Source organism: Lagopus muta, chromosome 3 (assembly GCF_023343835.1).
Source record: "Lagopus muta isolate bLagMut1 chromosome 3, bLagMut1 primary, whole genome shotgun sequence".
Taxonomy (NCBI): domain Eukaryota; kingdom Metazoa; phylum Chordata; class Aves; order Galliformes; family Phasianidae; genus Lagopus; species Lagopus muta.
In genome coordinates, this window is record NC_064435.1 from 88474656 (window position 1) to 88502327 (window position 27672).

Consider the following 27672-nt stretch of genomic DNA (forward strand, 5'->3'; position numbering starts at 1 on the left):
TTCTGGGATTTACAAAGTTGAGGGCACAGTCATCATGGAAATGTCATGGCACTGTCATCACCAGAAGTGCCTAGTCATCACAAATGGCTGACATAATATAGTTTCATGACTGAAAAAGAAGAATAACATCAGGTAGACTGTAGAGTGTGTTACACTAGGCATTGATTTTGTGTTAGACAAAAAGAGGTATTGGGCCCTCAGTTGTGCCCTCAATACAAGAAAGACAGGGAGCTGTTGGAGAGGGTCCAGAGGAGGGCCACAAAGATGATCAGAGGGCTAGAGCACCTCCGCTATGAAGACAGGCTGAGGGATCTAGGCTTGTTCAGCCTGGAGAAAAGAAGGCTGCGGGGTGACCTCACTGCAGCCTTTCAGTAGTGTATGGGAACTGCTGAGCCACGGCCTGAACCTCTGATTGATCACCTGAGGCGAGCACTGAGTCAGCCACAGGAGCACAGGTGAAGGCAATTCACCTGAGCTGCCGGAAGGGTGGGAGCCTGGCTGCAGCTCTCCTAGACCTATTTAAGGCTGCCAGTGGGGAAGGACCTCTTCTGGAGATCTGTTCTGCTGGAGTTTTGTGAGCCCAGGATAGGGGTAAGACTTCCGTTTATTCTCTTTTGTTATCGCAGTCTACTTTGCCTAACTCTCTTGTTTATTTTATGATTGTAGCATCCTAATGTTCTTTGATTATGCAAGTAGCTAAAGGGAGCCTATAAAAAGGAGGGGAATCGACTCTTTGAAAGGGTTGAGAACAACAGGACAAGGGGAAATGGCTTTGAGTTCAGAAGATTTAGGTTAAATATCAGGGGGAAATTCTTTACTATGGGAGTGGTGAGGTGCTGGAACAGCTGCCCAGAGAGGTTGTGGATGCCCTGTCCCTGGAGGTGTTCAAGGCCAGGTTGGATGGGGCTCTGGGCAGTCTGGTCTGGTATTAGATATGGAAGCTGGTGGCCCTGCATGTGGCAGAGGGGTTGGAGCTTGTTGATCCTTGAGGTTCCTTCCAACCCAAGCCGTTCTATGATTCTATAACAGGTAAATCCAAGGCTGGGTTGCATCATGCTGGTGTCTCGTCCCTAGTGGGGTTCTGCAGACCTCCATTTTTGGACCAGTTCTCCTTAATATAGAATCTTAAAATTATAGGATTTGGAAGGGAACCCTGGAGATCATTGAGTCCAAACTCCCTGCTAAAGCTGGTTCCCTACAGTGGGTTGAGTAGGGAAGTGTCCAGGTGGAATCTGGGTATCTCCTGAGAAGGAGACTCTGCAACCATTCTGGACAACCTCTTCCAGCACTCTGTCACCCTCACAGTAAAAAAAATCTTCTGCATGTTCTTATGGAATTTCCTGTGTCCTAGTTTGTGCCTGCTGTCCCTTGTCCTGTCACTTCACACCACTGAAAAGAGCCTGCACTCATCCATTTGACTTTCACACTTTAGATATTCATAAACATTGACCATCTTTCAGCCTGCTCATCTCCAGGCTGAGCAGGCCCAGGTCTCTGAGCCTTTTCTCATACAGGAGATGCTCCAGGTCCTTTTATTGTATTTGTAGCTCTTTCCAGGATTGTCTTTTTATGATCCTGTCACCTTACTTAAACTTATAAACCTGCTGATTCTTTTTTTTTAAATTAGTATTTGGCAGAGGAGCAGTTTGTATTAAATATATCAAAATGTCATTTGTTGTGAGAGGGGCGATCACGTTAAGTTTTAACTTGTAATACTTCTATGAATCTTACAATAAAAGGGATCTCATGTAGGAGAGGGAGAATCAGGCTACAATTAAGGTTGTAGAACAGAAGCTCTCAGTTTCTTAGTTTCTTTTCTTTCTTATAGTGCTGGAAAAAAAAAAAAGCATGCTAGCTTGCAAAATGTTCTGCAGGAAACAGTGGCATCAGGTTGCATTGTATTTTGCTGTTAGGGCTCTTGAGTACATATGCAGATGAATCCTGCAGTTTTTCTTCCTCTGGTAGTCAATTTATCTTTCATAAAATCTTTCTTGCATGGTCAGATACATGCCAGAAATGTCTCTGCTACTTTTTCTTTCTTTTTTTTTCTTCTAAATAGTTTCATGTTAAATACTATTGGTAGAAGGAAATCTATTTTCTTATTAAAAATATTGATGATCACAAAAAGAATGGAAAGGTAAATTGGTCTGTAAATTTTTCTGTGCTCCAATTTTACTGTTTGCCATGTATGGACAAGTGTGAAAATTTTGTACCTACGTGAACAGTAATAGAAACTGTGGGTATTTGATTTAATAAGGACTTCATTAATCCTGTAAAACCAAAATCTGAGATAGAGCTGTTAGCTTTTCCTCACTGAGCTACAAGTGTAGAATCTTCAAAGCCTGTGAACATGACACCATTAACTGTCTGTTCTTACATGTCCCCTCCAGATACCTTTTTACTTCACAAACTTTTTCTAAATTTTGATCCCTCATATCTAGTAAAGACTTAATTATTCATTTAAAAATATTTCTGTTTTAATTTTTTCTCTTTTTTTCCTCTAGAAATTGAATCCAACAGGAGAAAAATAAGACAACAAATTTCTCTCATTCAATGAGAACTTCAAATAGTTTTCCACCTTCTGAAATGAAATCTACAAGTTTTTTTTTTTTTTAAGAAGAGTAAAAGGATCAATCATAAAGAGATACAAATTTGATCTGAGAGGCCTGTAATAGCGTTCAATGTTTTCCAGTGATGATTTCCTGGAGACATCCTGTTAGTCTGAAGGTTTTGTCCTGACACCATGCAGAGGCCTTCTAGCTTCTGAATGAAGACATACATGACCTCACTTTTTACCAAGCCCATATTTCATTATCATGAATTCAACTTGGGCATGGACATTACATGCCAGACTGACTCCATCTTAAATTCTTTAATGATCTTCTCTGCACTGGTGAACATCGGGTGCACTGACATTTCACCTCTGAACAGTTTGTCTATCACCTTGGACCAGGAAGGTTTCCTCAGCACACTCCAAGAGTCTCCTGGGTTCCTCTCTACTTTACTTGTTACCTTCCCAGAAGATGTCCAGGTGGTTGAATTCTCCCATGAGGATGAAGGCCTGTGAGTGTGAGGCTTCTTGAAGGTGGAGCATGGAAGCTTTATCTATAGGACCCCCTTGATCAGGTGGACCCCAGTAGACCCCAGTAGACCCCAGTCACCAGATGTCTTTTACTGATTTGGTCCCTGATTTTTACCCACAGACTTTTATGGCTGTTTTACAGAGGCATCTCTTCAGAATCTATCCACTTATTAACACACAGGGCAACTCCCCTGCCCTTCCTTCCCTTTCTTTTCTTCTGAATTTTAACATTATATCTTCTAATACTTTTGGGAACTGAAACTGTAGCCTTAACTATGACTTTGTTATATCCAAAGGCAGATGTGTGCATGAAATCTGCACATGAAACAAATGCTCAGTTCTACATCTCTCCCAAACCCTGCAGAGTCATCTACATATCATACAAGCTTATTTCATTTTTACAGAATTTGGCTTTCCTTTCTCTACATACATTCTTTCCTATTCCTGCTGTGGAACCAGATGAAAAGCACTGTAATTTCTGCTTCAAGACAAATATTGTTAGCCTCCAAAAAATCTACCAGACTGCCACCTTACCTGCATGTATCAAGGTCCAATGATTGTATGTACTTCTGGAAAAATGATCTAGATCTGTCCACAGATTTATTGTACAGACACTTCTAGCTATATGCATATGTGGAAAAATTCCCTATCAGGGTGGATATTTGCATGCAAATACACTTCAGAGCCTTATTCCATATAATGGCTGTCAGGTTTGGTGAAAGGTAGAGGGAATATTAGCGAGTCATTCCATGTTGATCTGTAATGCTTTTGTAGAGCAAGAGTCTACTGCGAGAGTGAAATGAGTTACCTACCATCTCTCACTCCCATCAGTTGATCTTCTGTTGCTTCTGGGTTTTGTTTTGTGCTAATCAGCTGATCTTAGCACATTTGCAGGTGAACTTGGCCAGGTTTTCCAGTAGGTCATGATACAGTTAGGATATGTGATCCTAAGCTCAGTGTCAGAAAAATGCCACGGTCTTTTGTAAAGTCTGGCTACGATACTGAATTAGTGGAAGCTGGGGAATGGCTACAGCTCTCCCTTCTAAAGCACACTCCTGTAGACCTCAGGAAGGAACAAATTTTCAAGTCCTTGATTTGACATGGTAGTAAAACCTACTGGTTTGAATGACACTGGGTTTGGCAAATAAATGCTGAAGAAAATTACGAGTAGATAAATGTTTTTTTGACTGTCACAACTATAACCTCAATTAAGTGCTAATGGACATTGTGTGAACATAGCAAGTAATAGGTGAATTTCCTGTCACTTTGATCAACTGTTGAAGAACATGAAATATATTTGTTTCTTTGGCAAAGTCTACTTAAAAAAAAAAAGTATATAGAGAGAAATTTTAAAAATGTGATTTTAATTCAGAATTTTAAACATTTAGCAACCATGTTGTCTTGTCTTGTTTTAGTCTTAGCAATATTAATGTAGTGATCTGGCAAAAATTGCGAATAGTTATCTATCTCACTGCTAATAACTCTGAAAAATGCTGTAAGTCAAACAAATCTTTATGAGTAGTTGTGGTTATATTTTCTTGGCAAGATAATTATTACATGCCACATTCCTTTGAAGATGTTTACCACAAGCTGCTCTAAAATTTTTGGAAAAGGCTTCATGAAAAAGAGAAGGCATACATAATTCCCTCAGGGTGTCATCTCTCTAGGTTAACTGGATGACTGGAAAAAATGAGTCCGATAGCCAAACCTTGTTCCACCAAGATCCAGCTTGCTTTCTGTCAGGTCTGAGATCCTACCCAGTTGTTTTATCAGAATGTGTGGTAGAATGACAAGGGGCTCCTTTGTAGACAGGACTAGATGAGCTTAATTGTGACTGAACATATAAAAAATAGATAATTTCAGCTACATAAAGGAAACAGTACAAAATGCTGGTGTGATATTCTATTAGAGGACTCTCTAGCTTAGCTACTAGCTTGCTACATATGAATCCAAAGAATATTTTTCAAACAGTGTTAAGGACAACCTGAGAGAGAGGTATGTACGATAGCACAGCCACAGACCTAACTTCCAAACCTACATCTAGCAGTCACTATGGAGCTTGGCCAGTCAAAGGGACAGGAAAAAATGTGTCAATTTTCTTAAAAGTGTATAAGCAAAAACAAACTCACAGTAATCTGCTTGTCTGGCACCACTTTGGCAGCTGAAGCATGGATTCAGTTACCATGAGAAGTCTATAGTTTCAACTGGGTCATGACAGTATTGCCTTCTGCCTGGAAACTTCAAATACACCCTTCTTGTCCAGTCTGAAACAGTTATTTCACAACAAGGTCCATAATTCTCAGGGACATCAGGTCAAGAGAGCAATATTCTTAACATTCCAAAGTTAAGAGAAAAAACTGGATCCAAGTTTTGCAGGAGGTATGGCAGAAAGTAATGGCTTTATTGTCACAGTGACCACTATGCTGTAAGATTTTATGTGCAGCATTTACTGTTGCTAACTAGCTAAGGACCAAATTTTACTCTCCTGTTACTTTTATTGCATTACAACACAGAATCTGTCAGCTCTGGAGTTTGAGTGAGGAGAGATTAGGATCTCTCCATTACTTCAATGGCTGCAGAAAACAAAGTGTTCCATCAACTGTCACTTAATTCAGTGGATGCACATTGATCTCCAGTGGAGAATTTTGAAATTATAATCAATATGAAGATACCACAGAGGAATATTAATAAACCTCTTAGGAACTAGAAATATATTTAATAAATCAGGAGGTTTGGTAAATATTACCACATGTGTGCAGTGGGAGCTCTCTGGATAGCTGTGGTTGCAGTTCCACATAGTTCCTAAATAGCCTGCAGAATAAAAAGGAAAATGGCTTTAGTCATTATTATTGAAGGGTCTGCACATGGGACTAAATCAAATGAAGTTGCAAAAGCATAAAAACTGAGAATGAAGCTCTTCTTTTTTCTCTTAAAAAAAAGAAAAGAAAAAAAAATGATTTTATTTGATATTCAGGCAAAGCATATGTATGTTTGTATATGTGTGGTGGATAAAGAAAGACATGGGATGAAGGAGGGTAAAAGAAAGTTCCAACAAAAACTAAGGAACACTTGTTCCAGAGGAAAAAATATTTCCCAACTGAAGGACTTGCACCAAAACCTTGGGTAACTTACTGATATCTAAACCACTCTTTCACTCTTTAACTGTTTCACTGTTTAACCTTGTATATCTGGACCCTCATCAACTTAAATGACTCAGGCTTCCAAGGTGGACAGCTTAATATTCTGAGCCACAAAAAGGGCTGGAGCAGTTAGCCCAAGCCTATGCTGTGTGATCCTAGTTTTGATACTTGGCCAGGCTTGCTGTGTGGCCTTCACCACATTCCCCAACTTTTTAACCTCATTAGCTTCATCAATAAAAATGAGTGATATTTATCCAAGGTCTTTGCAGGAATGTAATAATTACCTAATGTTTAAGGAGACCTAATGCAATCTCTGTCCTGGACAACACCCTCACCCATCAAACAGCTGGGAATTTAGTAGTATGCCCTCACCCAGACCAGCAACATCATTGTGTGAGCAGTCTCTGTAGAGCCATAATGGGCTGACAGCTCCCATCTGTATGATTTAGGTAAAGCAGGTGTGTTAGCAGTTTCACAGCTGTTTCAGTAACCATGCTACCTTACTTGGGGGGCAAAGCAGAAAGCAGAGGGAGCTGGCTGCCATCAGGGGTTTGGCTAGGTGACCTCTGAGGCCTTTCTAGCCTGAGGGTATTTGTGATTGTATGATTTGATACATGTGAATATAAGCTGCGTTTTAGAGGTGTAATTAGGAAACAAAGAATAGGGGGCATAATCCGATGACCAATACTTTCATCTAAACAAGTAGTATCCAACATTTGAGGAGGACTGCACACAAAGTGCTTTTCTTCTCCCATCACAGAAACTACACAAGGTTTGGAGCTTGTTGGAAGCGTACTGCTCTTGTGCTCCACTGTATATGTGCAAGGGTAAATCTCTATATGCAAACAGAATGGTATCAGCAGGGTCTGACTGCAAGAAAACCTTGCCACTGTAGCCTTGTATGCAGCCCTTGGATTGCAGATTAAGCAGGCAGATGGTTATTATGCCTTGATGATGATTTTAAAGGCACAAGCGGTAGGAAGAACAAATTTGTTGAATGCTTGAACTCTTTGTGCTCTTTGGTGCTGTGCAACAGCCTATGCTTAAAAATAGAATTCACTTCCCTCTTGCAGCCCTTTTTTCGGTGATTCCTCAAAGGGATGAAGCCATGCCCAGAGCCCACTGGCGAGTGGGCAGCTGGAACCTAGCAGTGAGAGCAGGAGCTTTGATGGTAAGCTTGAGAGGCTGCTGGCAGGACATCTACCCAAAGGCAGGAAAGAAGGAGGGAGGGAGGGAGAAAAACTGAAAAATAACCACAAAGAAAACAACCCCTTTTTTGAAATTGGAAACTTTAAGGAGATTTATGAACCTTTGGGTTTATGAAACCACTTTGTGCTTTGGAGTTTGCTGCTGGACAAATCTGACAGTTCAAAGCATGGTGGTTGTTTCCCTCCATTTCAAAAAAAGAAAGAGAGAAAAAAGCCTTTTAGAGTAGTTTAATTTCAGATGTGCATTGATCTTATAAAACCTCACACTTTGAGTTAACTTGTAAAAATCAGGGAGAGTCAGGGGAAAAGCCTGTTGCCTTTTAAGTGCAGAGTTACTGTTGGTGATGGGTACTCAGGAGTCCAGCCTGTGAACTCTGCCTTTGCTGTCTGCTCAGTGTCCTCATGGGAGCCCTGTGTGACCTGGGGTGTGTTTTGACAGTTGGTGACCCTTGATCCCTATTCCATACAATGTTTAGGCTGGGGAAGCCCAAGAGGATCTCTCAGACATGACAGCTCATGGCTCCTGGCTGCCTGCACCCGGCTTGGCTCGGCACCTTTGTTTACTTGTGGCCTGCTTTGCTGCCTAGCTGGCCAGCCTCTGACACTCGTCACTGAGCCCCCGCAACTGAGCAACCTTCTCCTTGGCCTGCAGCCTGGCATCCTCCCACCTGGGGAATAAAAGGGCTTTGTGCCCTTATGGAGGGAGAGAAGGGAGAACGAGTGCTTCATGCTACCTTTAGGATTGAAACATAACTCATCTGTATGAGTCTCTAGGCAGCAAAATACATTTTAAGCTCTGTTCTTGCCATGCTGGGGCCTAATATGGCATTTCCTGTTAGAGAGGGTTTCAAAGAGCTAAACAGTCCGTCCTACGCTAAAACTGCATCCACAGAGCTTTGCTTTTCTGTGGCTTGTTTCTTCTGCACCTATCATTTCAAAGTGTTGTGTTAATTTCTTTAGAGAATATTCTTGTTCTAAGTTAGTTTGCAGTAAGTTTTGTGAAAAATATGTATAATTTCCACTGCTTTGAATAGCTTTGGAAGCCAGGTGATCCTCTGCTTCCTTGCTGATCAGGCAGATATTAAACTGGAAATAACACTATTGGAACAGTGCACTTAACTCTAAAAATCAAACTTAAATTCTTACATTTTAATTGTATACTTGATAAGGTACTATAAAAGTCTTTGTACAAAATAGGGTATTGAGCTTAATGTTACATTCTTCCCAAAATCACACTGAAGCGTTTATAGAATGTGGAGGAAACTGACCTTTGAAGATGACCGAGGTAAACACTACTTTAAAAACGTGTATGAATGTCTGATAGTCTCAGTTTTATAGCTGGGAAAACGTAGCATCTCTTTTTTGTTTCTTCTGTTCATTCTTCCTTTACATGCCAACCTTGTAGCATGAATGAAAGTTTTCTTGTCACAGTCTGCTTCAAAGACTAACATCTTGTCTATGGCAGGAGATGAAGTAGTCATTATAGTTTAAGCAAAACTGGAGATTTTTGTCATTTCTGGGCAAAAATGAATGAAGCTGGAGGAGCTCGCTCCTGTAGACCAGGTAAGAAGGCTTAAGTAGCCTGGTCTTTTTCCAGATTTACCCTGGCACTCTTTACCCTTTGGTCAAAGGTCACACTTTATAGAGTTATCTTGTCCTTTGGCTTGCTAACTCCTACAATTACCCCATCTACCTCAGCACAGTTTGAATTTCACCAACTTGAAACTTAGTCCCTAATTGCCAAGATGCATATGTAAGAATAAAATTGTGACTATGAAAGAAGGCTTTAAACGGCATGGGTTCCATTTCTTTTTTTTTCTAAACGCAGTGGTAGTATTAATTCACACTCATTAATTCATTCAATTCACATTCTGTGTTTTTGATATCTCTTGGCAGCTTGCAACTCTTGAAAGTATTATGTGTTCTCTCCTTTTTCAGAATAAATTTGAGTTTTGCTGTTTGCTCAGTCTTACACCAAAAGACTGTGACAGAAATAAAAGTTATTTCTCTGCAGTAACACAGTCCATGGTGAAAGAACTGAACTGATTTTCTGGAGACCCGGGTTCAATTCCTAACTCTTTCACAACTCCTGCATCTTCTTAGGGAGGTTATTTAAGTTTGTAATAGAGTTCTCTATCTACAGATAAGCAGATCTTGTTGTTCTCCCCTGTGAACTTCATTTTGCTAATTAAAACTGCTGAGTGTGTGTTTTTAGGATCAGTCTTTTTTTTCTGGTGTGTGATGCTTAGCACACCAAGGTTATGACCTCAGTCAGTGTCACACTCCTGATATTCCTGGGAATTGAAAGGATTATCCCCTCAGGAAAGCTGAGGAAAGGGAAGGGCAAGGAATCAGTAGGAGTTAGAAGGAAAGGTAATCAAAAGACCTAGGTATATCCCCTTCCAATTCCTTGCTTTATGTGAATCTCAAGTGATCTCTAGATACAGGCAGAAAGCAGGTATTCATTTTGGAGGTCAGATTACAGGCAGATAGCCTTCTGATCCTTTCTTTCTCTAATAAGAATGGCTTGCTTCTTATAACAGAGATAGCAAAAGTTAATTTTACCTGTGCTGCTAATCCCTTGATCCAGTTCTGCTCACCTTGTTTGGTTAAGAACAGTTACCCTTCTCAGAAATCTATAAATTCCCTGTGGGCACATATTTCCTGTAAAACAAAAGTGAAGTGGTTATACCTTTTCACATTTGCTTCTGGGACAGAATTGCTTATTCCAGTGCTTGGAATTATTGAAAGTATTTTGTGAATCCTTTTGGAGAAAAAAGTAAAGGGAAAATTGATTAGTGTTGGAAGAACTACTCATAGCTTCTGTGCTATCCTCCTAAAATGAAGCTCCTGTCTATTCAGTTCTAGAGAGAGGTTTGTCCTTTGATTCCATAGGTCTAAGAGTTCATGTTCTGTTTATTCAGTTTCAGTCTCCTTGTGCAAGACTACGAGGAGCCAACTGTGGAAACAAAACTCTCAGCTGCTGAAACTATCAAGTAGTCAAGATATTACTCAAAAGGCTAAGGCTCTTTTGACTTTCAACCTGGGGTCTGTGAGGTTGATGTGAAAGGATCCTTGCACCACCTGTGGCTAATTAACAAAGCCAAACTGAAACAGAGCCCAAGAACTGTAATAATTAGTTTCCATTTTGAAATGATGGGCTATAACTTCTCTCCACCTTATGGACCCGCCTCCCCCACACCCCATACAGAGGAAGAGAAAAAATAAAAGATGTGTTGGGGAACACATCCCCTTTGTTTTATACAGTAGAAATTGCCAACATGCTGCTGGAGGTTTAAATCAGTAATGTGTATGTGAAAAGTGGTGAGAGGAGACATCTGAAATGAAAAAACATGCACGTCTTCTCAACAAACCTTGAGAGCTTTTTGTTTCTATGACTTCCTTATAGGCTACTCTTGGATGGTTCCCAGGACAACCATGTACTGATGATTCTCTTTGAGATCTAGATGTGGTTTAGACATACCTTGCAGGCAGAAGAATATATACCACGTTGCTGTAACACACTATATATTGCTGTAATATACTATACATGTTGTTATAACATATTAAAGAGTAATGAGAAAATACAGGAAATATTTTTATATTACTATTTATTGTATTTCATCTATTGTTTGTTAGCTGGCTTTATAGGAGCAAATACACATTCAGTGTTTACAAACAATTAAAATATTGGGAGACAGTTGACAATGCAGTTCAAGATCAATGCACAGTATGTGTTTACACAGTAGATAGAACAATATGGATTATAAAACTATCTATGGCTTTCCTTTGTCTACATGTGTACATAGTTACCATTGCATATGAAAACATGTCAGAGAGCTTTCCTCAGCATGATTCTGGTGTGTGGACTTAGTAAAGATCTTACAAAATTGGAAATGATGAGTTAGAAGACACAAATTTCATTCTCTCTTGGTAAAATGAAGAAGGAAAATTATGTGAATCTGTGCCACTGAACTAACACTGAACTATGGACTAAACAAATTATGATGGATATCTAGGAGAATTTCCCAAGTGTATCTTATCACTTTCTCACAGCTATACTGATTGCCATCAGTTTCTCTGCATTATTTGCCTTCTAAAAGGATTTTCATTGCAACTCATCTAGTCCCCTTCCCTCTAGTCCCTTCACCTAGTGCTCACATGATCCAGCAGGAAGCATCTCATGGAGTCATTGAACTTGAGCTAATGGAATATGACCTTGAAAAAAATGCAGCTTATTTCCAGCACTGAAATATCCTAGCAATTTGCTTTGATTGATACTGAACCTAGCGCAGAATGTCTGCATTTTGGTTTTGATCCTCTTTGTGCATCATGATATCCATGGTCACCTGTGGCTGATGTGAATTACATTTGCATTTACATACTATAAATGAAGTATGGCTTTCAGTGTATACTGTTTAATAAAAAGGAATATTTGTGAATGTATACCATAAAGGAGCAGATAAACACAAACCAAAATATTGTTCTCTATTTCTTCCTTAGATAATAACGCTCATTAAACATATTGAAGGATCATTTAACTCTGTCTCTACAACATCTAGCTTGACCTTAATAACAATGCACTAAACCTTCAGTTGTCCAACTTTCTAGAATAAGCAAATGTAACACAAATTCAAGACTGCTGAGCTTTGAGCAATGTATTGTAGAAATTTGGCGCTCTCATTTAGCTCTGCTCTCAGATTTGCCAAATTAAGAAAGATAGTTTCTTTTCTTACAGTGGTTGCATTTGGAATGTCTTTGGAAACCTATATACAGAAAAACTGTCTGTGTATAGGTAGTACATAAAGCATTGTGAAGCTTTATGCTTATATATATTGATTTGACAAGAAACTGGTTCCACATACAGTGATGCTCTGAATTGGCAGAGAGTGTGTGACAAATGGGAGCTACTCTTTCAGTAGAAAGCTTTCTTTTCAATCATAATTGATTTAGTTTGATCAGATCAGAAGTCCTTTTACCCTACATGCACGTATTAATAAAATAGGCTAGTGAAATTTAAGTGCACCTGGTGAAATGTAATTCTATAAGTCCTAATGCAGTCATGGTATATATGCTGCTGTATATATGTTGCTGTAAAAGACATGAGAGGCACTTGCAAAGAGAATTTGCAAATGACAAAGAATAGTGTTTGCAAATCATTTTTTTCCAGAAGAAATGAGTCTGTTGAAAGTTTTGAAAGATCCTGAGTTGATAAGTTTGAGCAACATTGGTTCCTATTAAAGTGGTTTTATTCTAAGGTTTTGTTCTTCTTACAAGGCTTGGAAATGGGACATCACTGTACTTCACTGCGGCTTATCCACTCGCTATCACAGCTGTAAATTGTGTGGTTTTTTTGCTGCTGAATTGGCCATGGCTGGACTGAACTGGAATTTGATGTTTTCTATGAGACACAGTATGGCAACAGAATGTAAGCTGTCATTGCACAACAGTAAACTTTGTGGGAGAAACCTTTTACACCCATCAGGATATTATGACTGCTTCCTATTCTAGGCATTCAAAACAGACACTACTATGCTCGCATGGGGCCCCAGCACGAGAAGGACGTGGGCTTGATGCAGATTCCAGATGAGGCCACAAGTGTGATCAGAGGACTGGAACAGTTGTGCTGTGAAGAAAAACTGAGAAAGCTGGGTTTATTTAGCCTAGAGAAGAGAAGACTCTGTAGAGTCCTTTATAGATGTCTTCCAGCGCATAAAAGGGGACTACAAGAAAATGAGGAGGGGACTCTTTTTTGGGGGTCAGTAGTAATAGAACTAGGGGTAATGATTTTGAACTAAAAACAGGGAGATTTGGATTAGATATTAGTAAGAAATTATTTACTGAGGACGGTGAGGTACTGGAACAGGCTGCCTAGAGAAGTTGTGGATGCCCCAACCCTGGAGATGTTCAAGGCCAGTGTGGATGGGGCTTTGGGCAGCTTGGTTTTGTGAGGGGTGTCCCTGCCCATGGTAGGGAGTTTGGGACTAAATGGTCTTTAAGGCCCCTTTCATCTCAAACAATTCTATGATTCCATTTTGTGTTTCTGTATCCTTAATCTGTATGAATTCAGTAATACATACCATATGTTGGTTACATTTCCTCATGACATGTGGTATAAGTAGTACTAAGCCCATGTGTTCGGGCTCAGAATAATTCCATCTGGTTTCAGGAAAACTGTCTGTGGTATGCATCATTTCAATTGAGAATGTAATAATGATGTAATAATTAATAATGTGATTTAAATATTTTTCTTTTAGTTAATAGTACTTCAAATCTTTGAATAATTGGAGTTGATCTAAGAATTTCTGATCTACTGTCTACACAAAAAAAGAAAATTGATCACCTGCTGAACATAGTCTTCTCCTCTTTTTTCTTTCTCCCATCTTCTCTGGAGAGGTTTGCTAACTAACCATTGGCATGATGGTATTGTTTCACCATATTTCTAAAAAGACAATAACAAATACTGGTCATTAACATGCCTCTGAAGTGCTCGTATAAAACTGCTATTAGGAAAACTTACGTTATTATGATGCTACCTGCATTTGCTTCCAATCTGAATACAAATTATTGACCTACAACTGCTTAAAAGAAACCAAATCCCTCTAATCACTTACAAAAATTCAGAAGTCTGCTCTTAAATTAGAGGATTAACTGGTTAGGATTGATTTTGCATATGGAGCAGCAGGAGGAAAAGGGCATCCTGAGTCATGTAACTGGTCTTGTTTATCTCAGTGAGAGAGAGAGGAAAATTTAATTTAGTGCATGCAGTTTAGCATGCAAAAGGTCAAACTGGTGCATGCCTGCAGGTAGTTAATCAGAGGAGTGCAGTAATTCCCAAACAGTGCTAAGCAATAGAAATGTAAATATTGGCCCCTTGCTCTGTGAGGCTGAATTCAGCTGATACTCATAAAACCCTCTTACTTATTTCATGACTCTTTTACATGATACAAATGTGTTTATTTAAAGGAGAAGGTGTCTTTCCACCCTCAGTTCTTTTATCATCTCCAGTCAATTTGGAACAGACTGTCAGAACTGGAGTGCAACTGGGATAGGGTATGTCGAGGGTGGATTCAAATTTGGTTTTAGTCTAAAAAAATTTCTGACACATGGCATGTGCCATCTGACAGTGGAGAAAAGGCCTCAGATCAATACCAGTTTGGAATAAAGGCCATGGCTTTATCAGCAGAGAGCAGCTTGGTCATGGTGAGGGAAGAGTGTACGTGTAAAAGTCACTGACAAGTCTTTTGTTACAGAACACTTTGCTCCCTCCTTTGCCCTCTGCTTTTCTCTTCTCCTCCCATATTTTTACATTCCCAATCAATTTAAAGTTTTGCTCAGTACTTTCAACTCAGTGCAGGTGGTAATAGCCTGTAGTGTAGCACGAGTGAACTATTGTGCATTCTTTTCAGTTTCCCAGATGTGTGGTGTAATTTGCCAAAAGATACCATTTGTCCCCATTTCCCTTTTGTAAATATACACTGAGCAGCTATTTTTTTCCTTTTCCTTCACAAGGTCTCATAGAAAACTGCTTTTCTTCCAGCTTTCATCTACTTATATCTTCTGTTCTTGCAGTGCCACTCTCTGATACTATATTGTATCCTATTCAGTATAACAAACCCCAATCCCAAAATAAATTGTACTCAGATTACTCTGCTAAGTCTTAGGCCTGATTGGGGCTCTCTATATGTGGCAAGCTTGGAATTCACATTTCCCTCCCAGATGCCAGAAAATGGTGTAGGCAAGCAAAACCAGAAAACTGTAGAGGCTGTTGTACAAATGCAACTGCTTTCTTATTTAGCACAGTTAGTCACAGTATCCTATTTTCACTTCCCAAAATCTGCCCTTACAGGTTTGCTTCGGGGCATAAAGCTTGGATTCTGATCTGCAAATTCATGTGTGGTTTGGGTGCTCACTATGAGCTTCTCACAGGGAGTGCTGAGTTGCTTCAGCTCACATTGTATTTATGGTAAGTGGAAGGTAAGTGAAAAGCCTCCTTGGGAAGGAGGCTCCCCTCTCTTTGCAGTGTGATAATATGTTTGAGCTTTGCTTGGACATGTGTAGTCTCCAAACATTTGGAACCGAATGAGTCAGCTATAATCTAATGTAAACCTTGTTTACTCAAGGACAAGTTGAGGACAAGATGAGGAGTAGTTTTAATGATCTTGAACTGTTCATGGATTTTCAGGAGGCAATAACATTTTTGACTGTGGCATGAATTTTAATTTTTAAATAATGGAAATGTACCCTGACAGGGTATATTCAGATCTTCTGTAGTTCACAGTGATTGGTAAGGGACCAGCACAAGGACTGTTTCTCTTCTCTTCCAACCCATTTTTTCAGTACTTAAAGACAGTTTCTAAACAAAATGGAGACTGACTTTTTACAGTGTGATAGTGATAGGACAAGGAGGAACAGTTTTAAACAAAAAGAGGGAGATTTAGGTCAGATATTTGGAAAACGTTCTTTACTCAGAGTGTGGTGAGGCACTGGAACAGGCTGCCCAGGGAGACTGTGGATGCCCCATCCCTGGAAGTGTTTAAGGCCAGGTTGGATGAGGTCCTGTGTAGGCTGATCTTGCGGGTAGCAATTGTGCTACCCAGGTGGAACTAGATGACTGTAAATGTTCTTTTTGATCAAAGCCATTCTGTGATCCTATGATTCTATGATCTCAGTGGCAGGGCTGAGCAGGTGAAGGCTTACATCTCTGCTGAACTGTGGAGTAGAAATATGCCACTCATGGAAGCTTTTCAGTGACTTAGCCATATGAGTGGGAGTCCTGGCTGCGAAAGGCAGCTGACTGCTTCCTGTGTGAATGTTTGATTTTGCTTACTGATACATGAAGCAGAGAGAGAGAGATGCCCACCTTTTTCATCTGCTTTTTCCTGTATTTTCCTACTAATAGAAGGAAAGAGAAAAGAATTTGAGAAAGGGAGATGGGAAAACACAACTTTCCATTTCCTTTTCATAAATCTAGAGTGAGCCCGCTGGATGTGATCCAAAAAATCTAACAGTTTTTGGCTCTATTTTCTGCACCCTTCTCAGCCACAAATATTGATTTAATTGACTATACACCTTAACAACTTTGCAGTTACTTGATGGCATTTCCACTATTATTGTTGCCTAGTTATCTACCATCGCATAAACAAATTAAGGCTGTGGTCCAGCATCAGAGAATGTCCACTTCAAATTCCACAGAGGGTGACAACAAAGCCCTCGACTGAGGAGGAGAGAAGTTGGAAAGGTAAACTGGCAGTAGTACACTCTCATTTGGTCCTGTAAACAAGTGCTTAAACTTAAGACTACGAGTAGCTACTTTGATTGAACTTAGTGAGGAAGATGGTGTGTAAAATTAAGTGCATAGAGAAGTCTTTGCAGAACTAGGGCTTAAACCACACTCAGTGGTTTGTCATGATTTGTTACTTACCTTTTGTGTGTGTCTCTTTATGTGTGCTTAGAGACAGAGTGTGTTTCCAAGCTATGAACTCTGAATAAGAAAATGATAACTTTGTGTTTCTCATTTTCTGTTTTTTATGCCACAGTTTTCATGAACAGGATAAATCTTTTGAAGCTTCCAACAAGATATATTGGAGACAGTAGATTTCAGTCCACACAGCCAAATTTCCTCATAAATGTCCTCATTGTATTCCTAAATCCATAGCTCTCAAAATAGACTTAAGTCGCTCTGCCCAAGAAAGAGAAGGAGAATTGTGAGTCACTTGTAAACAGTGTAACGAAGTCTTGATTCGTGTAGTACAGAGTTGTTGTTTAGCAATCGTTGTTTAGCTATGTCCTCTGGAGAATCAAACTGAAGAATGTATTGGGCTTCTTAAGTGCTAGACAGTCAAGCACATCTATTACTGTTGGAGAACATTGTAACAGGAACACATGAATAGGTCAAAAGAGTCATACATCATTTTTTGAACAAGCATCTTCTACCTACTGCTTCTCAACCCCCCAGGAATTGTTGGTTGCATAGGGAATAACCTGAAAGTAGAGTGTAATACACAGTTTGGGTTGTGTTTGCTCTGCAACCCCATATGGACATCGAGAGTGCACACTAAGAGTTTCTTTGTATGAAGTGGATTCCTCAAGTGAATGTTAAAGTACACATGCAGGGAGCAGCCAGCATGGTGTAAATTCACACTGTAGCTTGTAAATTCACACCCTACCTTCCTTGTATAAGCAAAGCTATGGTCAAGGCTTTACATTCATTCCACTGGCATAAACCTGAATGAATAGATGAACCTTACACCTTGCCCTGAAGGTAAACACATTTGAGCTAATGTGAAGCTTAATGGAAGGAGTGCTTTCAGAAGCCAGGGTATAGCCATAGAAAGTTGAGGGAGAGTTAATAAAAATACTTGAGGAATTCTCAGTGGCCATAATGTCAGAGGGAGATCACCTAGCAGACCTGAAATACATGAGGATGAAATACATGCTCATTGAAACACATGCACATTGAAATACAGCTACAGACTTCCTAACCTGTGTGGAGAATCTTAATTTGAACTGCAGTATACTGCATGTCTATGGCTTTGCTCTATATTGCCCACAGACATTTAAAATCTTTTTTGAGTATTTTGAACTGTCGTTCCAAACTACCACTACTTGACAGCCCTTTAAGACACAGTCATCCAAGGCTGAGGCGATTCCTGTCTTCAGCAGGACAACAACAGCAATCTCGTCTGCTCAGGTTTCATGGAGGGTCAAAAGCAGCATAGAGTGAACACCTTTCTTTCCTCTTGCTGCTGCTACTTTTGCATGAATATACACAGAGCTGCCTTTCACGTTTTATTAGATTTTTATGTGAAAAGACTATCTTTGTCCAAATGTGCATGAGCCATTCACATGTGTGAGACATCAGTGTAAGAAGAGAGCAAGTCTGAGAGCACCTCATGAGGCTGAATGCATATGAGTATATGGGGTCAGATGACATGCATTTCAGGGTCCTAAAGGAACTGGTTGATGAGGTTGCCAAGCTACTCTCCATCATACTTGAAAAATCATGGCTGTTAGGCAAAGTCCCTGGTGACTGGAGAAAAGGAAACATCACTCCCATATTCGTGAAAAGGAGAAAGGAAGACCTAAAAGTTTTCAGTTCTATTAAATATTGCTTCTTAATTGGTTATGCATGAAAAAATCAGCAGTATCGTTTACTCCAACCGACTGCAATGGACAGAGACTACCTGCATAGCATGGCTCAGCACTTGGCTAAAGACTTCACATGGCCAAGCCACTAGGATACATTGTACTTGGAAAGGGAGTATTTGGCTGAAATGGCAGTGTTATTCCTCATTCTTGCTGTGAACGTTGCAGGGTCTGTAACCCATAGGTCACAGAGCAAGCCAGGTGTTTGTGCTCCCTGAATACTGTGTTGTGAAACTCTTCTAGTTGTCAGCAAACTGTAGATATATTGAACTCAGTAGTTACATGTTTTGGGGGAAGTTCTTTCCTATGAGAGTGGTGAGGTGCTGGAACAGCTGCCCAGAGAGGTTGTGGATGCCCTGTCCCTGGAGGTGTTCAAGGCCAGGTTGGATGGGGCCCTGGGCAGCCTGGGCTGGTATTAGATAGGGAGGTTGGCGGTCCTGCCTGTGGCAGGGGGGTTGGAGATTCATGATCCTTGAAGTCCCTTCCAACCCAAGCCATTCTATGATTCTATGAAATGGTTTGAGCAGAAAATAGCCCATGTTAGTATTATCTTTAAGGAAAGATGAAGTAATGTAATGCAATTATAAGAGCCTGAAATATGGCTGATTTATTGAGACACCATATTTGGCTTCAGCAACTGAAAAAAAACCAGCTGAAAAGATCTGGGAAGTAAGAAACATAACAGGGACGTTTTGGTTAAAAAAAAAAAAAAAAAAAAAAAGACTACTGAATGTGAATTGCAGGTTTTGGAAATACAGGCACAAATTCTGTTTTTATTCAAACATGACTTAAATAATTATGAATAGACAGAATCATTGCTCTTCTTTCTTTCTTTCTTCAACCCCGCTCTTGCTGTGAGCACCTTTCATATATTGGAAGAGAGCAATCAGGTTTCCCTTCAGCCTCCTCTTCCTCAGACTAAGCAGCCCCAGTTCCTTTGGTCTCTCCTCATAGGACATATTCTCCAAGCCCTTCACAAGCCTTGTTGCCCTTCTTTGGACTTTACAGGTAGCTTTACACCATCTGTTCAGCAAAAATATTTTCTTTGTCTTATCTTTCTGTTAGCTGAAAACTTTAGGCAAATCAGCCATCTTCAATCACTTTTTTTTTTCTGCTTTTGTTTAAAATCTTGAAAATATATACTGGGGTTATTTCAGATGTATTTTTAGTCCTATTTTACACTATTTTATACTATTTCTTGGCAAAATAAAGGGAACTTTCTGGGAGGTGATCTTGTATAAACTTTGTCAGTTTCCTATTGCATTCTGATGTCAGATAAATACCCAAAACAGTTTCAAAGTTTTATGATGTATCTAAAGTGCCAGCAAGAGAATAGGAAGTATTCTGGGTACTTTCTGAAATGTCTGCTGTGAACTGCAATTCATGCTACCAGTTGTGCATCCTGCCTTTGATAACTCATCCTGTCTACTTTGACAGGGGCATGCCTTGCTAGTCTGAAAAGCACGAGATTATTACAAGATTTGTTAGATTCTTCATTGATGTTTTTCTAAAATAGTACTTAATTCTTACTAATAGTGCCTTGTGTTTGCTAAATACGTGTATTCAATTCTGTAACTGAATCATCTCTATTCCTTTCTATCCCCCAAATTCAGATGAGTCGCTGCGTTGAAAGCCCAGGTGCTCTGGGCTCTTTCATTATTTGGTGAAGGACTATATGTCAAAAGCCTATTTGAGATTGGTAACAGAGGATGGCTCCTACCTTAAGTGCCATCATTTTGTCTCTAAAAATGAAGGAGGGTGACTCTGAGATTCCTTGTACTGCTGTAAATAACACAGAACTGATGCACCATCTCTCAGTAAAGTCAGTTTAGCTCCTTCTCACACGAAAAAAACTGCAGTTCATGGTCCAACAGCTACACCCTACCCTTCTGTTGGAAGGTGTAAGTGTGGCAGAATGTAGGAAGTGGAGACAGCAGATTTTAAAACATTACCAGATTTCTGGCTGTAATTAACTGTACCTGCCTGTGGGGCCTGTAGTCTCCTTTTATCCTGCCCTCTAATCTTTTTTTTCTCTAATCTACCTCCCTACTTATTTCCTTCTGTGTCGGCAATACAAAAGAAAAATAAAAACATCTCTAAAACATGGATTTCTGAATCACAAACCCTGTAAGCAGAACTGCTCTGCTGCATTGTCTCCATCCTGCTAGCTGTTTTTCCATAGAGCTGTACAAGATCAAGACACTTGGGGAAGGTAGAGAAAAGAGAAAAAGAAAGCATTTGTGTGGAGGATAGACCCAGAAATCAGAACCATGCCATGGAAAATTGTTACAGCTGTTTCTGTTTTTATTGACTGTTTCTTTTGGATTCATTTCTCTGACAACTGCTGCTCATGTGAGCAGGAAGGCATGCAGCATGATATTGCTGTGGGCTGTGCGGGGTCTGAGGGCCAGTAGTAGATAGAAAATGGAGGAGAAGGAAGAGAGTGTGTTGACGAGGACATTTATGTGGGACACATCAAAGCATATCCTTGTAATGTGTTGCAGTAACCCAGGAAATTCAGTGCAGATGCCATGAACAACCTCATGGCAATCCAGAGACTGCAGTACCATTAGAGCATCAGCTTTCACAATGCTTGATTTTTGGAGCTAGTTATCCCTCTGCTGTCTCACACAAGTCCATTCTCATTATTTCAGTTTTCTCTCCATGAACTCTTCAGAGAAGTCTTGCTGCATAGTGTGGCATGCAAAGGGAAGTAAGTATGCTACAAATGAGACAAGCTGTGCCTCTTTCATAATCTAAGAGGGAACATGGAAGCTATTGTTATAGCCATTTGTTATTTGCTTGGATATGACATTAAGGGGACCGTCTGAACATGAAAATAGTGTATTATGTAACTCTGTACCTGGGTAGGAAGTAGCAAGAGAGATTTTTTTCCACGTGGCTAGACACTCATCTTCTTTTTGATTACATGAAGAATCTTCCCCCATTGGCAGAAATGCTGGATGGAAACAGAAAGTTAGAAAATGCAATTTCAGATGCTCAACTCATTTCAATGCCTAAAGGGAGAAAAGTCTAGAAAGAAGTCTGAAAAGCACAATTGTCATTTTTCTGCTGTTTCTTCGCCCCTTGGAGTTTCTCCACTGTAATCAGCAACTGGCCAGTCTGAAAAGGCCTTTTCTTTACATTTTTTCTTCCATGCATGAAATGACATGCCCATATGTTTAAAAAAAATAGTTTGCAATATTCACACACCCTTCGTATATTTTATTCAGCTACAATGGTGCTCTATGACATGGATGTGTGTATTAGTGACTTAGTCAACAATGAGGCTGTTTCTTTTTTAAAAATAGGTGTTTTTATTTGGTAAAGAAATAGAACTGTAAACAAAGAGAAAAATTTAAAACGCATCTTATGATGTATATTTGAGAGGAAAACTGAAAGAATAAATACTACGTATTACAGGTAAATTCTTTATGTGTTACTAAGCATTACTGTTGCTCAGCAGTTTGTACTGACTCCTTATTCTGTTCACTCCTAGTTTTCATCCACTTGTGGAGCCTCAGTGTGTCCACGATATTTGTCAGTAGAATCTCCAGTTGTAGTACACTGCAATCAAGTGGCTTGGATTCAAGTCCCAGAGGCAGTCATACCTCTTCAGCTTTTGATTAGAAGTTAAACTCAGAACTGAAGGCAATGTGGTTCATTGCAGCTTTTCCTAAAATCTAGGCTGGAACAACAGACCTGCTTTGACAGAAACCACAGTTGGTTCAAATGTGAAGAACTGATATGTCACTATCAATACAAGCAGCATCTAAATACAAATATCAAATAAAGTCATTCAAAGTGTGAGAGCACCAGCTCAGAATGGTGCAAAAATTCATGGTTTTGATTATCATAGCAGATCATTTACTTAAACTAAATTTACATTTATTGAAACTAGGATTGATTTTTGAATGGGAGTCTATATTCGTAATGCTAGTTTTTCCTGAAATATTTATTTACATCTACAAATCATGTTTCTGCCTAGAAAAATCTGCAGCTAGAATATCAATATGTAGTTTTCTGCTTAATTCATAGCTAGATGATTAATTATTCCCTTAGTATACAGGTATTTGCTTTTACTTATTCCTACCTGTGTTTTTCACTGTGTCTTTTATGGGTGAAAGTCTTATAACAAGCGTTGCTAAGAAAAGCTGCTGCTTTATGAGCAATAGAGGTGCACTTTAAGTTAATGCCTACAGCAAACTACTAACAAAACGTGCATTCTTTTAAAGACTGAGAACAGGACTGAACTGTAAAAAGTACTAGCAATACATCTTTTGTGGCTGTTGTGACTGTGCACTTCCAGGCCGTTGTCTTATCTATTGGATGCCCTCGTAACAATTGAAAAAGATAGGTGGGAAATAATGTGAGGAAAAAAACAAAAAAAGGTGGGTTTTTTTGGTCTGTTTTGTTTATTTTTTATAAATCAGATTTCTAGCAGTTCTTGGCTATGGATGAATCAGAAATAGTAGCATAATAGGCATTTTTGCAGAACGCTGAGATGTTAATTTTAAGTCTCAGAGAAATGTTTGAATAAACAAGTGAAAAGTTTGAATAAACATATCAAATCCCCACCAGGCATGAAATAACTGTATCTTCTGAAGTCCAGAATTGTTTGACAGTTGTTAAGGTAACTTTTAAGTTACCTTTGTAAACAGAGTTTGATTGCTCATTCCTAGCAATAAATGACTGCGGCTCTGGAGAGCCTCTCAATATTAAGATAAAAATATTAGAACTGTGAGGATAGACTAAAAATGAACATATTTGAGGATCCTCTCCCTTTCCTTTATTATTATTTCCTTTACTACGCGGGTTATTGGATCAGAACACCTTCCCAAACACTTTGCAAATCTAAAATCTGAACAGCAATGAGCACACGGGTATACAAGCACTCGTGCTGTTTTCTGTTGATTTGCAAAAATCTTCCTCTGGAATCTTCTCTTGTCTAATTTTATTTTTTTATCAAGATAAGTGTTTAAGAGTGATAAAGAACTTAAAAGATATATTTTTTTTATTTTTAATCTTGAATAAATTTTCAAAGTAGCAAAGCTTTGACCACTCAAGGATTCTGGGGGCTCCTTTTGTTCCCACCAGGATTATGCCATACTCTCCACATACTCCTTTTAATTCTCTGATGTTTCATTTCTCCTTGTCCAGAATATAATAGGAAAATAATTTCTGTTGGGGTTATAAATTTTGAAATTTTCATAATTAACCCCTGTTTTTTTCTTTTCTGACTGATCTTTTCGGTATTTTCTCTCAAACTGCTTTGACAGCTTTCGGTCTTCAGAATATTGTTTCCTTGCCTGCCATTTTTTTGCCCCTAAGTTCCTTGTAACTTGCAATGAATTACACGCAACCTCTGCCTATCCTTGGCTGAGTTCCTTGAAATTCTACTGTTTAGTAATTTGATGCTAATTCCTATGTGCCAATTCTGCTCCATTAGCGTGATTTACAAACTAAACGAACCTTGATTTTAATAAACCAGGGTTGAGGTGGATAGCAATTATGAAAGGAGAGAACACCTCTGAGAGTTTCATTTTAATTGAAATATAATTCACATGCCTAAACATCTTGAAAAATCAGAGATAGACACCTCAGCTTCCACTTGTTGATGTTTTTCTTCTCAAATCATGTATTGCAGGTCAAAAAAAGACTTGCTGAGAAAGAGAACGGCCTTACTTCTGCATGCTGGTTTCTTTGACCACCTGAACTAGTGTCTTGCACGCAAACTTCTGAATCATCCATGTGATGGTTTACTTATTAAATCAAAACAATGCACTGAATATAGGGCAAAATGCTGCTTGATGCCAAATGTTTAAATCTCCCTGATTTGCCCTAGCATACCTATGCATAAATTATTTTTACAATCCATTCCCAGCTGAAGCTCCTTTTCCACAGGAATGGGAGAAAATTGGAAACCAATCCACAAATTGTCATACATTTTCACAAACCCTAGAAGCTGTCATTTTCTTGCTGCTTAGTATTTTGAACAGTCTCGCCCACAGAAATCTGCTGTCTCTGATTTAAAGTCACTATGTCAGTATTTTGGGCTTGCTTCAGCTGTCACTCTAGCTGCTTTGTGCTTCACACTGCAGCATCACTGCAATTGTGGCTAGACTGGACAAAGATTAACCATAACCGTAACCGTGAGCAGATCTGTGCTTTACCTTTCTTGAAGTTTATTGCCAGGACAATTCTGTAACAACCATTGGTGAAGATGCAAATTGTAGAAATTGTCCTAATCTGGTTACTTCTCTGTTTTGGGAAGGGAAGGGAGGGGGAAAGAAAGAGGGGTAGACATGAAAAAATACTTTGATAAAGCAGGAGGATCAGTGCACTGAATATTTAAACCTCCAAGAGAGGCATGGAGAATCATGAGCAATGCTAATCAACAAAGCATATGTTTGGGAAGAAATCAGTTAACCAGAGTTAGGAATAATAATGTAAAAACGTAATTTAATTGTAATAGCATACTGATATTTTGGAATGAAAGGAGGTCGGTTCTTTCAAGGCCTCTCTAGGCTTGTGTTTCTACTCAATAGTGGTTTATTTATTTTTTATCCCCTTTTAAGTGTCAGTCTCCTTTTGAACATAGTTGCAGCTTTTACTGCTGCTCTTTTATAGTGTGTTCCACATGTTAACCCTTTCTAAATTCTTTTTTTTTCTTCCAATCAGTGCAATATAAACTCAAACTATAGTGGAATGCTTGTAACCACAAAGGCTTAAAACCTCACTAATGAATTAGTAACAAGAAGCCTGACATTTTGCTTATTAAAGGGTGGGGAAAGGGAAGGAAATAATTATTTATGTTCCTTTTTTTTTCTTCTTGATTTACTTACATTCATGTATTGAACGGTACCAGAGCCAGGCAATGATAGGAGGATAAAGTAATCCAGATGTCTTCAGTTGATGCCAAAGAGAGTAAGTTGTTTTTTTTCACATTAGCAACTGTATGTAAATAAGATTATTGTTCTCTAAAAGTAATATCAGTTTGTAATTTAAGGAAGGTTGTTTTTGAAGACTGAAGACAAAGAGATGAAGCTTAATGATATATTTAAGCTTGCCAGGAACTGTCTGGTATAAGCATATGTATTTTTATATGCATTTTTGTGTCATTTTCAACTGTGAAGGCTGTTGCAGGAACATACACAAATGACACAGATGAGTACCTTTCTTTCTTTTGAATCAATACCCACGCATTTCTTCAGATTTCTTGCTATCAGAATTATTTCTGTTTTTATTCATGTACCAAATGTAATACTAGTGTTTTTGCTTGTAATCCTGGAAGCTTTTTAAGCCCAGATCTTCCACTGTTGTCTACTCCATTGTGGCATGATTGTGAACACTGCTCTGCTACAGATCAAAAGCAATTTGATGAATCTATTTATTTAGTGTAAACAGCATGTGCTTGAGTATTTCAACTGACTTACGATATAGCATATTGACCAGTCATATAGAAATATGTTCTGCACTATTGTTCCTACTTCACAGATAGTGTCCAGGAGACTCTTGGATCAGCAGTTGCTCACCGACCTCTGTGGTGCTGCATGGATTTATGAGTTCAAATGGTCTTACTGATTTTTTACAGCTGTCCAAACCAGCTCTCATAAGGACTTCATCTGTATTTCCATGTACGTGTAAGCGTAGAATGCAGAGGAGGAAGAGGTGACTTTAGTCTTCTGCCTGTTTATGGAGGAACAGGATGTTTGTTCCTGACAATTCCAGTTCTCATCTGAATCTGGTTTATTCTTGCTGCTACACTTAGGTTATACTAGGTTATTGGGCTGTCTACGAGGGTGGATAGTGATAGAAAAAGGGGGAATGGTTCTAGACTAAGACAGGGGAAGTTTAGGTTAGATATTAGGAGGAAGTTTTTCAGTCAGAAGGTGGTGACACTGGAACAGCTTGTCCAAGGAGGTTGTGGATGCCCCATCCCTGGAGGCTTTCAAGGCCAGGCTGGCTCTGGGCAGCCTGGTCTGGTGGTTGGCGACCCTGCACATAGCAGGGGGTTGAAACTAAATGATCAAAGATCATCTTGAGATCATTAAAGGTGTTAAGGTTGGAGACGGCCTGGGCTGCAGTGGCCATGCCCTGGTTGATCTCGAGGGATGTGGACCTGGCAAAGAGTAGAGTCACGACCCGGAACTTCGGAAGAGTGAACTTTAAGCTGTTCAATGGACTGTTGGCCAAGATCCCCTGGGATGCTGTCTTTAAAAACAAAGATGTTGAGGAGAGCTTGTTACTCTTCAAGGATGCCTTCCTGAGAGCACTCTGTGTCCCTCTGAATAATAAAGTGGGCAGAGGAGGTAGGAAACTGACATGGGCTTGACAAGGACCTGCTGAGAATGCTAAGGGCAAAGAAAGGTGCACACAAGCTCTGGAAACAAGGCCATGTCACCTGGGAAGAATACAGGGATGCTGTTTGGACTTGCAGACGTGGGATCAGGAAAACCAAGGCACAGGCAGAACTGAACTTGGTGAGGGACATGAAAAACAATAGGAAGACTTTGTACAGGTACATTGGCCAGAAGAGACAGGCCAAAGCAAGTGTACCTCCTTTGGTAAATGTAAAAGGAGAACTGGCTTCAATGGTTGAAGAGAAGGCTGAAGTATTGAATGCATTCTTTGCCTCAGTCTTCACTGACAGCCAGGATTGTAATATTTCTCACATCCCTGAGCCCTGCATTCCTAAACCTCTAAGTGGAGTCTGGGACAGTAACCCCCCCCCCACTGTAAGGACAGAGCAAGACTGCCTCATGAGACTGAATGTGTACAAGTCTATGGGGCTGGATGGCATGCATCCCAGGGTTCTGAAGGAGCTGGCTGAAGTGGTTGCTGAGCCACTCTCCATCATATTTGAAAAGTCGTGGCTGTCAGGTGAGGTCCCGGATGTCTGGAGGAAGGGTCACATCACTGCCATGAATAAGAAAGGGAGCAAGGAGGACCTGGGGAACTACAGGCCACCCTGTAGTCTCACCTCTGTGTCTGGGAAGATGATGGAACAGATCCTCCTGGATGACATACTTGATCACATGAGGAATGAGCCTGTGATCCGAGACAGCCAGCATGGCTTCACCAGGGGAAGGTC

General features: G+C 39.6%; 1 long non-coding RNA gene across 2 annotated transcripts; it reads left to right on the plus strand.

Annotated features, from left to right (window-relative positions):
* The first annotated feature begins 549 nt into the window (after positions 1–549).
* LOC125691381 (uncharacterized) lies at positions 550–27116 on the plus strand. 2 transcript variants are annotated; one of them, XR_007376109.1, is made up of 4 exons: positions 550–591; positions 15280–15407; positions 21233–21291; positions 22078–27116. It is a non-coding gene; the product is annotated as an uncharacterized LOC125691381 (long non-coding RNA). The 2 variants fall into 2 exon arrangements; XR_007376108.1 differs by having other exon boundaries at positions 15280–15396.
* The last annotated feature ends 556 nt before the right edge of the window (positions 27117–27672 follow it).